The following is a 13,297-nucleotide window of genomic DNA, read 5'->3' as shown; positions in this document are numbered from 1 at the left end:
TTACAACAATAAGTGCTTGCTATATAATAGAGAACATGTTTGTATGATTAACTCCCATGAATCCCCTATGAACCCATGACACCCTAGTGCCTTTAATCAATTGTATACACCCCTTTTAATCATCTTGCCTGTTTTCATTGTTTTACTTTTATCTTGTTGTTTTGTTTAGTTGATCTCCTATCTCAACCAAAATTGGGACACCCTAAGACACGACTATTTGCAATTGAAAATCCTACATCAATAACCGTCCCTTGGGATCCGACCTTTACTTGCCTCTTTGATAAGAGTAGTTTGTAAAGTTATAAATATTATTTTGGTTGGTAACTTTTGACGAGGAGTTTAAACCGGACCAAAAATGGGGCCGTTGCCGGGGACGGTGTTAACTTGATTTAATTTTCATTAATTGTTTTTAGTTGTGTCTTTCTTTACCTTGGGGACGTCAATCTCCTCAAGGTTGTTCTAATTGTTTTCGAGTTGTTTGATATTTTGCATGTCTAGGAGATGGCAAGGTAACTTGTTACCTATTGATCTTGAAATTGAAAGAACCTTAACGAACAATATAAGAGTTGCTAGAGGTAGTTTAAGAGGTACTGGAGAGATTGTGGACATTCAAACAAATAACATTGAGTTTACCAACCCTTTTGCAAGAGAAGGAGAGGACAACCCAATACAAAATCCACCACAAAATCACCCCAAAATGCCTAATTTTTCATCACATTCCGTACCAACCGAGGAGAACCTACCAAATGGTACTCCTACACCACCACATTTAACCGGTAATTTCATGCCAAATCCGCATTCATACAACTAGTTGAGAGAAGTCAATTTGGGGGGATGCCTAGTGAAGACCCTCATTCACATATGAAGACTTTTTGTGACTATCGTGATGCGATTTCTCAAACCGGAGTTACTCAAGACAAAATCCGATGGGTATTATTTCCTTTTTCTTTGATTGGTACCACAAAGCAATGGTTGAAGAGTCTAGACAAGACTACCCTTGGCATTGATTCATGGAAGAAGTAGGCACTTGCTTTCTACAAGAAATTCTATCCTCCGGAGAAGACTAACATGTTGAGAGCCCAAATCACCGGGTTCAAGCAAAAGCATGAGGAATCATTGTATGAAGCATGGGAGAGATTTAAGGACACTTGTCGTTCTTGTCCACACCATGGACTTAGCGAGTGGTTCCTTGTGCGACAATTTTGGAATGGTCTATATGAAGACTCCCGCAACATCCTCAACATGGGATCCAATGGTATGTTTACCAAAGTTGATGACAATCAAACATGGGCCAAAATTGAAGAAATGGCGGTTCATAATTCACAATATAGTAGGCCACGAAAGGCTACTAGAGGAGGAAAGCATGAGGTAGATTCCATCACACAATTGGGTGCTCAACTAAGTGCTCACATTGACACCATCAATTTGAAGTTTGAGAAGTCCATGGCTAAGCTTGATGAAGCTTCTAAATCACCCAAACAACATGTTAATGCTATGGTGGCATCATCCTCAATTCCAAGTGGAGTATGTGAGAGTTGTGGAACTTTGGGACATGACCAAAGTGAATGTAGGGGAACAAGTGAATGATTTCCAAGCAAACAAAAGTGGCACCCCTTATTCCAACTATTACAATGAGAATACCTAATTCCATCCCAATCTTTCATACGAAAGCCAAAATGTTCAAAACCCTCAACCAACATACACCCCACCTCCAATGAGAAATCAAGCTCAAAGACCCTTTTACAACCAAAGCCAAGGTTATCAAAATCAACCCTCTTACAATCAATCCAATGACCAAAGCTTTGATGTTCAAAAAGAGGTCCTCTAAATGCAAAAGAACCAACAAGAATTTTTCACCCAAATGAAAAAAGATAGCCAAGCCAAAGATATCACCATCAACAACATCCTAGCCCACACCAAAATTCTAGAAACCCAAATGTCTCAATTAGCATCTTCTAGCTCTCAAAGACAAAAGGGGCAATTACCATCTCAAAGTAATCCCCCAAGACATGAGTTGGTTAGTGACATCCATTTGAGGAGTGGTACAAGGTATGAAGGGCCGAAGAAGCCAATTGATGAAGATATTGTGGATGCTAGTGACAAGCAAAGAGTTGTAGAGAACTCTAAGGAAGTAGAACCCACCACCCAAGAAGTTTCAAAGAAGAAGAATGAAGAGAAGGCTAAAGAGCTTATTTTGATTAGACTTCCATTCCCAAGTCGTCAAGCTAAGCCTAAGTTTGATGAACAACTTGGAAAGTTCATGGAGATTGTGAAGAACTTAGAAGTCTCAATCCCATTCACGGAATTGATCAATCATGTTCCGGCCTATGCAAAGTACATGAAAGATATTCTTACCAAGAAGAAATCCATCCGGAAGCTAGAGACTATTTCATTCCCCAAAGTGAGTAGTGCTATTCTTGACGGAAGTTCCCCTCCAAAACACAAAGATCCGGGAAGTTTCTCTATTCCATGCACCATTGGCGACACTACAATCAACAAAGCATTATGTGACCTTGGAGCAAGTGTGAGTGTCATGCCATACTCGGATGCAAGAGGCTAGGAATGGGAGAACTCAAGTGCACTAACATTACTCTTTAAATGGCGGATCGATCAACAAAGATACCTTTAGGGGTATGGGAGGATGTGCCCTTGAGAATTGGCAAGTTCTTCATCCCGATAGACTTTGTCATTGTTGACATGGAGGAGGATTCCAATATTCCTATCATTTTAGGAAGACCTTTCTTGCACACCGCGGGAGCGGTAATTGTTGTGAAACATGGAGAGCTTACACTTGAAGTGGGGGATGAAACAATCACTTTTAATCTTGACAAGACAATGAGAGCTCCCCGACTACATGAGCCATGTTTCATGATCGATCATCATAGCCGAGAAAGTGATAGGAAGAAGTTGGCATCTCAATGCAAAGATCAAGCTATGGGTAAAGAATCACAACCCATATGGAAGAAGAAAGTGGATAATCCTCAAGATACTCTATCCGGAGAGCAAGGAAATTTCATCAAAAATGAGAGCTTGAATAGCTCACCACCAATCATGACAAGTAAGGAAAAAGGCCTCATTGGCCATGATAACAAGAAAGAGGAGTTGTTTTCATCAACTCATGATACAATTGGGGAGCTAGCTAAAGAAGTATGTGGTCTATGGGATGACGAATTTGAAGGATTAGTCAACCCTTACACTGGCAATGCTATGACCTTAGACCAAGGCTTTGGTGATCAACTTGACTCAAGTCACCACCATGAAGAACACAATGTGCACAGCTCTATTGAAGATCTTTATAATGAGAATGAACAAGCCTTCGACTACTTCTACAAGGTGTTGAGCAACATCAATAACACCTTGGCTATGCCCCCTTCACATCTCACTCAAGAATGAGAGTTTGGTAGAGTCCTCCCTAAACCACCATTTGTAAATTTTCTAACCCCTTAACTTGCATTTCATTTCTTGTATTGCATTTTTGTCAATTTTGGATTTGCAATTTCATACTTTGATCAAGATTTTTATCATGAGAGAAAGTAAGGGAGGTATTTTGATGTGTTTTAATGTGTAGCGTTTAATCTAGTGTGGGGATAGCAATTGCCTAGGCTATCCGAGCCTTCATAGTGCACCCGCGATGATGAACAAAGGAATGAAGAAAGAATGACATGGGAAATGAAGACCCCCACGGGTGGAACTGAACTCGTGGGTACAAGAAGACCCGAGCATCCCAGAGAGAAGCCGCTCGTCTTGGGCATGATCCGAGCGTCATGGCTCTAAGACGCTCGTCTTGGGAGAGCTGAAATTGAAAATTTGGGACTGTTTTAAAATCTGAGCAGACTGCATAAGAGACGCCCGTCCTAGTCAAGAAGGCGCTCATCTCAGGAGAAATCCGCGCGTCCTGGCTTGTGCAAAAATTTATGATTCACACTGTCTATGAATCCGAGCGTCTCAAGGTGAAGACGAGCGTCCTCAGCAAAATCCGCTCGTCTCCTAAAGAATCCGCGCGTCTCAGCACGGGTTGGAAATTACAGAGCTCACTGACTGAGGATCCGAGCGTCCCCAGTCTAAGACGCCCGTCTCCCACTGCTATTTGAATATAACACGGGATTAGAATCCCACATCCCCAATTCGTTTCTTTCCTTCAAAACACAAACACAAACACACACCCAAAACCCTCAAAACCCTCAATTCCCTCATCAACAAAACACAAATTCCTCAACCAAATTCACCAAAATCAAACCCTAACTTCCTAAAATCACAATCAAATTATTCCTTTACCAACAAAACACCAACCAAACATCAAAATCCTCAAAAATTGAATCGGTTTTCCAGGGTTTCTAGGCAAATTCGAAAATCCTAAATCGATTAGGGATTAATTGGAGCTTGAGGAGACTAGGAGCATTCAAGCAAAACTTTGGTTCGTTGATACAATCTTAACAAGGAGAAGAATATGGCAAGAACAAAAGGTGGAAACAAGGCACCCACAACATCAAATCTTTCCAAAAGGCAACAAGCTCTTTTAGCCTCAAAGGCTATGGTAGTGCATCATGCAAGGGTGGAGATCCAAGAAGTTACTACTCCTATGGTGGAAGCTACTTCAACTCCGGTCATTGAACAATTGTAAGATTATCCGGAGGTAACTTTCATAAGCGATTCTCATAGAAAAGCATTTATATCCCTTACTAGAAAGACAATTTTGCCTACCAGATTTATATGTCAAGATGCTTTAGCCAAATTGGGTGTTCTTGAGAGGACCAAGAATTTTTTCGAGTCTATGAAGTTGAAAACACTCTTTGATATGCAAGAATTAACTTACCCATCCCTTACCTTGGAGTTTATAAGCACTTTGAAAGTCACTAAGGTAGAGACTCGGAAAAATGTTGAATTCCGCCTAGAAAACAAGGATAGAAAAATGTCTTTGGATGAGTTTGGCAAGGTGTTTGGTCTTAAGGACCATTCTCCTTATGTGAAGAAGCCTTCAAAATATGACCCCGCACCACTTTGGAAAGCAATCACCGGGAGGAAATTTTAATCCTTCCATGAGTGTCATATTCTTTATGTCCACCATCCGGGCATAAGAGTGTGGCATAAGGTTGGTGGCAACACTTTAATTGTAAGGAAAAGCACTAATCATTTTACCGAACTCGACTTTATCTACCTTGAATCCACCATGAATGTTAACAAAAAGTTCACCAATGAATATAACATACTTCAACTCTTACTTGAACGGTGGCTTACAGTTGACCATGGTAAAGATGGAACGGCTTTTATTGTGAATGGAGGATTAGTAACATGGTTAGCCAAACACTTTAACCCGAATCTCAACAAAAACAACACATACACACCGGTTAAAGGAGGCAACCTTCTTGATATGGCCACTATGATAACCAAGTTTCATTGGGTCAAGAATGATAATATTGACAACAAGTTTGAGTGGCTCACTAAAGAAGCTAAGTCCTTCATATTGCCTAACAAGATATGCCGTCTCAATGTCCGAAGTCCAAACTACCTTCTTCCCGTCTCCGATGAAGCCGAGATGATTATGAAACAACATAGGGAATCTAATGCCAAGCCCTCCTCATTTTCCTTATTTCATTTTCCTTATTTAAAAACGCAAAATTATGTTCTTACTTTTCAAAAATTAAAAATCAAAAACATGTCCTTCATTTTTCAATAAAACCTTATTTCAAAAATACAAAAATATGTTCTTTTATTTCATTTCATACTCCTACATTGTACATTGAGGACAATGTCCAATATAAAGGTGGGGATGGGAAAATACATTCAAAACATCATAAAAACTTGAAAAATTTTCAAAAATCAAAAACATGTTCTTTTTTTTTAGTACTGTAAAGTTTTATATACTTGTGTGCTTTTGTTCTCTTCTCACATAGAGACCACATTCGAGAAATCCTTAAGGAATTTATGAAGAACTGCATGTTATGATCATTGTAATCTTTTTTTTTTGGGGGGGGGGAGGGGGGGGGGGGTAGAATGCGAGCTTTCATTAATAAAATGAATATGACATCATGACAATACATCTTTACCATCAACATTTCAAAGATTCAGCTTTTCCTTCTTACAATTCTAGCATAATATGTCTAATGATTACAACCAAGTCTTTTCTGTATGCTGTACTACACCCTTTAGCAGCAAATTTAGTCGTGAATGTACCATTCTTTTAATATCAGTAACCACTTTTTCTGGTATGGTAAGGTGTAACTCTATCATGCACTTGCTCATCTCTATCCAGATATTATACCAGCAAAGCCAGCTTTGAAATTCTATATACTTTTCTTTGCATCTCAGTCATTCGTGTGTTCTATCCTGAGAGCTTATATTGCAACCAATCTTCAATCTGCCCCATAATTCTTACACCATATTAACAGTCAGCGAATAAGTGTTCATGTGTTTCTATTCCTCTTTCACACACTATGCAAGCACTACTATCACATAATTGGAGCCTGAATAACTTTTCTCTGGTATTTAATGCCTCATGTTTAATCAACCAACCTATCAAAGAGTACTTTGGAATGCGCCAAGAATCCCAGATATCTTTATACCACATTACATGGGGATGCATTTGCTATAACCAGGTATATCCTGAACTTATACTGTACCCTTTAGTATCATGCCACCTATTGTTCACATAGCCAGCCTCCAACATACCTCTAACCATGCAAATGTTCCTCGAGTTCCAGTTGGAATCAGGAGGAGGGACATATTCTTTCCATTCTGCCCCAGATAGATACGTTGTAATATCTTTTCCCTATTCTTATGTTAATGAAAATGTGGTGAATTTTTGATATTGCGGTTTTGTATCTATGTCATGTTAGGAGTTTGCATTAGATTATGTGTCATTTAGTTGGATAGTTGCATATGCATTTGACTAGTATATATCTTAGTTGCATCATGGCATGTCGTAGTTGCATTTAGGCCAAAATTTTTGAGATGCCTAATTGGGAAGCTTGACAAGTGTATATAGGCCCTTGTAGATACTTTTTCTCCTTAAGACTTTGTCTACTAGAATAAATTCATGACACCCTAAGCAGTGTCATACTAGCTACACTACTACAATATTGATCAAAGAGAACGGTCAAACACCGTTCTTAAACCCATTTTGAACCGTCCTGTGGCCAAGCGTTCTCTTTTATTTAAGAGAACGGTTGAGATAAAGTCAACCCGGTCTCTTTGTAATAACAATTAAAACGGTTATGCGTACTAGCCGTGCTCGTTGATATGACATAGATCACGGTTGCGCCAGAGAACCGGTCTCTTTGATAAGCCCGATCTCTTTGATAGAGTTGTCGATTGTTTGGCGCCTTTGTTCTACCTTTTCAAAGAGAACAATACTTGTGTTATGACCGTCTTGTTAGTTAATTTCATAGAGAGCGTGTTTTCTAAGGAACCATTCTTTTTGATCCTGTCATTTTTTTAAAAAAAATATTTCTGTTTGTTTCGTAACCCCTACACAACTGAATCTTATAGCTCATAAGAATATAAACCTGCTACAATTTAGAAATTCCAACAAGTTTTACGAAACAAATAATCTTTAAATTTAATTTGAATCCAAAAGGAGAAATCCTTGAAAAAATTTACAAAATCTTGTAATGTTTTTAAGAGCCTACAAATATTGAAGATACCCTAACAACTAACTTGTGCAAAACATAAATTAAAAATCTCTCTAATCCTCATCAGTTAGTCGCATTTAAGTGCAAATAAATCAAAGTTCAAAAAACTGTAATAATCATCTTTATCAACCATTACTTTTAGGCTCAAATTGGAGTATGAATTCAGCCGAAATATTCCGCACCTCGTCAATTTGCTCAACGGTATATATATGTCTTTGGGGCGTTAAGCATGAACTATATGCAAATGACGCCAAAAAAGGTAGTTAATAGATACTATATATGATATGATGTCTAAAGTAAAATAATTACCTAAGATGAAAATGCGAAAAGCAAAGAGATGCAAGTGATTGAAATTAAGAAAAAAAACATACATTTGGTAGAATATTAATATATCGTCCACTGATGATCTCCAACATATAATGGCAAACATAAATCCGCATAATATGCTCCCTACAGGCTACTGAGGACAATAAAATAGAAACTCAAAATGAGATATACATATTATATCTACTCCCTATGACAGAAACATTAGTGAAATATACTATTATAAATTTGTAGTAATAAGTATTGACAATACTGAGAAGACTAATATATATTTAGGCAGGGTTCGTAAGAATGTTAAGGAGGCAGCATTGATGCGGCTAAGGATTGTCTCTACTCATATGTTAAGGGTGATAAATTCAGTTTAGAGGCAGCTTATGAGATCTTTAGACCTTATTTTCCAAGAGTGAAATGGGTCAAGGCTATTTGGAGGAAAGAGGTAATACCAAGGCACAGTTTCACAACTCCAATGGCCATCCATATCAAGTTACCCAGCGTTGATCAAATATGTCATAGGGGGCTCCATTTGATAACTGATGTGTGTTGAGCAAATTTGTTATGGAATCCCATACTCCTTTTTTTTTTCAAGTGTTGCTTTTCAGTTAGTGGTTAAGGTATTCAAGGGAGGACATATAATCTTTGAGGGAGGTCCATTGGTCATCTCACAAAAAATGCAAGAAACACTTCAAAATAGCTGGTGTAATTGCCGCCTTAATGCTACGGTTTTACAGTATTTGCCAAAACAGAAACAATAGAGTATTTCGTGGGAAGGTGTAAGGAAAAGATGGTTTTTCCTCGAACACAGCAAGTATTGACAAAAAATAGTTGGTGTAACTACTGCTTTGCTGCTATATCTTTTCTTGAAAAAAAATAAGTATTGACAATGAAGAAGATATAATACCTGAATTATTTTCCAAGTAAGTTTGTTTACCTCGAACCCGACAAGTGAATGGATAGCGTTTCTTTCCTCGAATGCCCTATATTTAATTTAACTAAAATAAGTCGTCCTTTATACATAATTCAAATCACTAATATCAAATTTAAATGATTTACCTACTAATTTCAAATATGAATGATTTACCTAGCAATATAAATGATTTACTTACCTAGTAATGGTTTCCACGAAAAACTGTCGAGGCTCCGAATATCCAAAAGGTTCACGCATTTACACCAATTCACTATACTTTCAGATGGACTAATCGCAGCCAATATCCAATGATCACTTCGATTTAAAAAAGTTAACAAGGAGAATATTTTCATGAAAAAAGCCAGGAATAAATATAAAAAAAATGAAAAGGGTAGAGTTTATGCATACCGTTCGGGATAAGCTGCAAATATAAGCTTTCGACCCCAACAACACTCCGTACATATCATAGCTCTAACAATATAATTTGATCGATAATATTCACTAGGTACAACTCCAAATTTAGACAATTGCTCAGGTTCAAGAATCCATATAAATTAGTGGATTTCATATTCTCAGTAAGTTCACTCAAATACCTACACCAATTTGCGCTAAACTTGTTCAAGTGGTTCATAAAAATAAGTGAACTAAACAAAATTCAAAATAACAAAGGGGGCTTATTATTATGGTTACAAAAAGTTAAAAGTTCTTATCTCACAAAAACAGCAATGTGAGAGGCACCTATTTTGCCTTCGTCAGACCAATAAATAAGTTCCTCGTAAGAAATCAAAGACTTGTAACCAAGGTGTAATACATGCTCATCAATATCCACTCAGTATGACACACCAAACAATACTTTATTATGAAATGAGAATTTACTAGTTTGTATAAAACATTATGTATATGCAAAAATCTAGTTAGAAAGGGACATTGCATCTTATATTTTTATTATTAATTCATCATCTTTTAACTTTTGTGAATTGTGATCACAACCAGAATGCATGCACAAACTCAACTCCTTTCTCTTCCCAATCTCGATGCTCTCATTTCTTCATCTCTAATCGTACAAAAATTAAACCCTAACATCACCAACTAGTCATCTACTGTATCATTCTTATTCTACCATACAATAAGTTACTTATACATTGGACTCATGTTTAAGCTATGAATATTGTCTTAAAGCTAACAATTCAATGAATTAACTGGATATCGTCTTAAAGCTAGTACTCGAAACTATTTATACAATTCAATGGTACAAATCCCAATATATAACCGCTGTAGAAAATTAGCTATTACTCAAAATTTTCGCATATAGTCACACAAACAACAAGGCTTTTCATTGAACAAAAATACAAGTGATGTATCTCATAATTTTTTTTTTTTTTTGGCAGTTGTAAATAGAGATATACCTAACTAAACATGGCCTCACATGCGAGACCATGAGCAATACTATCAAAGGTCCTAAAAATATAACTAAAAGCTAAACAGTGAAAAGAAGTAGCAAGAGCATGGATGTCACTTAGAACATCCCCAAGATGTTGATGAGGCTTCTGGATCCCTGCAAGAAAACAAATAAGCGAAAGACAGTCCGAGGAGACTGCCAAGTGACGAATCCCTCTATATACCAAGAAAAACTCCGAATCTCTTTATTTTACCCACAATTATGTATGAGTACAATATAAAGTAAAGTGAAATATGGTCTTACCCCCAGAACGATCGCCAACAATGAAAGGCGGGCACAACCATGTGGTGGCCGGAGTAGGAGTGACCAGCGAAAACCAATGGTAACCAGGGACAACAAAGGACGAGACGAGTATAGGGAAATGAAGCCATGCTAGGGAGATACTAATTCGCGCTCAGATGAAAGGGATGATGATTGTAGCGTTTGAAGGAAGTAGAAGTGCAAACGGCAAGTTAAGAGTAGTCTTATAGGGATTTAGATTTAGAAGAGAACGATCGGTTATTGTGACCGTGCTCTTTGTTTTTTTAAACAGAACGGTTCCAATAATTAACCGGTCTCTTTGTTAATTTAAGACGGTTGGTCAACACTAACTGTTCTATTTGTTAATTTACGAGCACGGTTCACACAAACAACCGTTCTCTATTGGAATTCTATATACGCGCCAAACTAAAAATAATAAAGAGACCGGTTCCGCTATCAACCGTTCATTAAGAGGCGTTCTCACAGCCTTCAATTGTAGTAGTTATCTTTTGACTCATAAATTAAGGCCTAGTCAAGGGTTTGCATGTGAGTCACCTATCCAACCTTATGATGTGATATGGATGGTTAATTGTCCAGGTGACCTTGATTGACTTGGTGTTTAACAATCCAAAAACTATATTTTCATGAATAAGTTGGAAGTGCTCATTTCAAATATTTTCTATTGTGGAATCGTTTGAATTGCCAAGGAAACCTCAAAGTGTTTTGAAATGTTGAAATGTTACAAAAGTTAGTCGTTTTGATGGAGGCGTACCACTTCGATGTGCTTTGGGAGGGGATCCATTAAATTGGGCCCCCAATATAGTTGTGAATTCAACTGTCCAAAGACAGAGTGACTATCACCCCGAAAAGTTATTGTCTAAAGGTTAACCAGTTGCCTTAAGCGATTGGCGAAAGCAAAGGACACTAGCACCCGTGGGAAAAACTCTATCTTAAAGTTTTGAATGTGAATGTTGAATGAGGTCAAATTTTGTAAAGAATTTGATACTTTTGTAAAGAATTCGAGACGTTTTACCTTGTTGAGATAGGGACAATCCATGACCTTTACTTTTGGAAAGAATTCGAGACTTGTCATGTCATATGCCACTAACATCTTAAGGATCATCCTTCCATCCCATCTGATTGCCCTTGACGAAAGCATTTAGTGATTGTGGACAAAAGTAGCCTAGTTTGACACCACTTGAAGGTGACTTGTTTGTATCCTCTTGGACTTAGTGGCTTGTAGAACTAGTATCTATGATGGAGTGTGTACCCTTAAATTGCTTACTTTTTAGTTGATTTTCGCCACTTAGATGAGAAAAGTGGACAATCTTTTTGTAGATGCATCCTTTGTCTTGTTTATGTTCTTAATGTAGGATACATTATCGCCATTTTGGCAAGCCCCACCTTGCCTTGTAAGAAGGTATTCTACCTCATGGATGTCTTGTTGTGAGTTGCAGGGGTGGAGCGAGACCCGCTAATTATCTCGTGTCGGACATGTATTAGGATTAGTTTAAATAAAGGTGTTGGTTTTAGTCACCTCTTTACTCGGGACGAATAAAGGTTCGGTTTAGGGATATTTGATGTGGTTCATTTTACGCACTTTTAACCCCATTTTGAGTCCCGTTTGGCATGCTTATGTGCACCTGTTATGAACATTTTGGCGTCTTTAGCTTCTTATTTGATTTTCTATAAGATTTTAGCCTATTTGTAGGAAAGGAAGCAAAATAGGCAGAAATCATGCATTAATGGAGCAATTAGGAGCTTTATTGATGGTACTAATGACCAAGCATGAAGAGGAGGTTAAGACCAAATACCCTTAGTTCAATAAAGCAAGATTTATGTTGGTTAAGGATGCTCAGCCCCATGAGTTATTGTAGATACCCGTATCCGTCGATATTGGAATTTATAGAGAACCCGACAAACACCCGATGATGATAGGACACATGTATTCTTTAGTTGTCATTGTCATTATTTGGAGCTCGTTTTACGAGGTAGAATGGGCGCCGTCGACGAAGTATTTTATTAATTTAAATGATATTTAGATTAACGTTTTAGTGAATTCATTCTGTTAATTTAAATGATATTTAAATTAATGTTTTTAGTGGGTTCATTTTGTTATTTTAAATGATATTTAAAATTAATGTGTTTTTTGAGTGAATTCATTTTTATTTAGTTTAAATGATATTTAAATTAAAGCTTTATTTTGAATTTATTTTCTTAAGTTATTTTATTGAAAATAAAATAAATATTTGATTTGAAAAATAATTTTATAAGTATATTTGATTTGAAAAGTCATTTATTTCAATTTGTTAATTGATTTGAAAAATCGTTTTTTTTAAAAGCGAAGAACTCGTTTTGCATCGTGTGTTTTGAGCTCGATTTTAGCTCGGTTTTTAAGCCCGTTTCCTTTGCGAATTGGCACGAATCTCGAGTACACTAACCCACCTATACCAATACCCATCAACCCATATTCGAACCCCCTCACAAGCAGCCCAAATTCTCGTTCAAAACCAACCCCAAGCAGCCCGCATAAAACCGCAAACAGTCCCCTGTTTTGCGAGCCAATTCCCGAGCCCAAACCCGCTCCAAACACTACCAAGCCCCGTACCCATTAACCCTAACCCATACCCTAGTATCCTACCCATATTATCCTAGCTTGATCACCAAGAAATCCCTCAAAACGAACCCTAGAAACCCCTCCCAAAACCGATGGACAGCAGCTATGTTCATTGAGCCCGATTT

At 37.5% G+C, this 13,297-nt stretch overlaps 1 non-coding gene across 1 annotated transcript; it reads right to left on the bottom strand.

The window, feature by feature from the left end:
- Positions 1-1,068: 1,068 nt before the first annotated feature.
- Positions 1,069-1,175, bottom strand: LOC141610413 (small nucleolar RNA R71). The gene has a single exon (XR_012528323.1). It is a non-coding gene; the product is annotated as a small nucleolar RNA R71 (small nucleolar RNA).
- Between the last annotated feature and the right edge of the window lie 12,122 nt (positions 1,176-13,297).

This window comes from Silene latifolia, chromosome 10 (assembly GCF_048544455.1).
Source record: "Silene latifolia isolate original U9 population chromosome 10, ASM4854445v1, whole genome shotgun sequence".
Lineage (NCBI taxonomy): Eukaryota > Viridiplantae > Streptophyta > Magnoliopsida > Caryophyllales > Caryophyllaceae > Silene > Silene latifolia.
This window is presented reverse-complemented; position numbering and strand designations above follow the sequence as displayed.